The 1,444-nt window shown below is 23.3% G+C and overlaps 1 long non-coding RNA gene across 1 annotated transcript in view; it reads left to right on the top strand.

The window, feature by feature from the left end:
• Nucleotides 1-461: 461 nt before the first annotated feature.
• LOC111616334 overlaps nucleotides 462-1,444 on the top strand; it is a 1,491-nt gene continuing 508 nt past the window's right edge. The window contains exons 1-3 of the long non-coding RNA XR_002755229.1: nucleotides 462-853; nucleotides 1,030-1,077; nucleotides 1,163-1,230. This is a non-coding gene — a long non-coding RNA (uncharacterized LOC111616334). The remainder of the gene's footprint in view (nucleotides 854-1,029; nucleotides 1,078-1,162; nucleotides 1,231-1,444) is intronic.

The following is a 1,444-nucleotide window of genomic DNA, read 5'->3' as shown; positions in this document are numbered from 1 at the left end:
TGTGATAGTTACAAATGATTTATATGAAAAAAGTTAAATAAAGAAACAACAAGAGATATTGATAGAATAGAAATTAATATTCAGTTAATAATATAATTATTTAATATTTATACTATGAGGGGAATCAAAAAGTAATGTCTCCATGTATCCAAGTTTTGATCTTTTAGAGTTACTATGAATGTCCATGTATGATGTTATAGAAATATCTTTACTCTACTAATGTATGCTTTTGTTCTTCATATTGAGCAATTTTTAAACAAAATTTAATTTAATAAAGTTTATTTTTAATATATTATTTATGTGAAAATTAATCATACAGTTTAAATTCTATAGTTAAAATCAGAGATTTTTTCCTATGTAAAGTACTGTACTTAGTTGTCTATTTAATATGAACAAGTATTGTTGAATAATTCAAAATTTGTATTTGTTAAAAATCATTTAAGTTCTCAAATATAGAAGTGTAGAGACAAAAAGTCAATTTTTGCAAATAGTGAATAAAAATTGATCTTATTTAAATAGGAATTAATTTATCTTTTATGCATTTTATTTTTAATTTTTTTTAATAAATAGTGAGACTGGGCAGAACAGAAATGGTGTTTACTTTTCAATGTTTTTCAGTAACCATAAATGAAAAATTTTTATGCATAGGTGGTTTATGTATGTTAATATTTTATGTAAGAAAAGTTACTTGTGTTACACAATTAGAATAAATGCTTATAAATATTTTTTAAGTTTTGTGTAATGAAGAACACATCTATAAAGAAGACTCAGTGTTGCCAAGCATCAAAATAATAGTGTCCCAATTATCCCAGTTCTCTCTGGTCTCCCCTATTATCATTTACAACAGAAATTTGTATGTTTATTTGATTTTTGTACATGAAAAAAATATTTAGTTTATGCTTTACTTTATTAAGAGTCCTTTCAGATAATATCTTTATTATAAAAAAAAAATTTTTTTTAATGTTTTTCTGATAAGATATTTTCTATAGATTCTACTTTACACTATATTTAATTTTATTTTTATCACAGAGATAAAAAGAAATTTGGTGGAAATAATTTAATAAGAAAAGCTTGCATGTAAGCCATAGAATTAAAAATTAAATTTTATTAAAATGTATATATTCATGATATGTTGAATGATAACTTTTTTCTTTTTCTTAAGAAATCGAAGATGTCGGAAACCACAAATGCCGTCTTATCCCAAATCTGTAGGATTAAGAAAACGACAATGTAAATATCCTATAAATATATATAAATTATAATTTTTATTTTATTTATTTTTTTTTTTATAATTTTTATGTGTTTATATATATATATAGTTTAACAAAATTATGATACACCTAGGCTTTGTCGACGAGGAATGGTAACTATTTCCCCATTTTTTTTATACGTATAATAGCAACAGAGTTGCAGCAGGAGGGCAACTGCAACTGTCTCCCCCCAC

The sequence above is a fragment of the Centruroides sculpturatus genome, unplaced genomic scaffold (assembly GCF_000671375.1).
Source record: "Centruroides sculpturatus isolate CEXI.00-Female unplaced genomic scaffold, Cexi_2.0 scaffold3127, whole genome shotgun sequence".
Classification (NCBI taxonomy): Eukaryota; Metazoa; Arthropoda; class Arachnida; order Scorpiones; family Buthidae; genus Centruroides; species Centruroides sculpturatus.
Note: the sequence above shows the minus strand (reverse complement) of the source record. Positions and strands in the feature narration are given on the sequence as shown.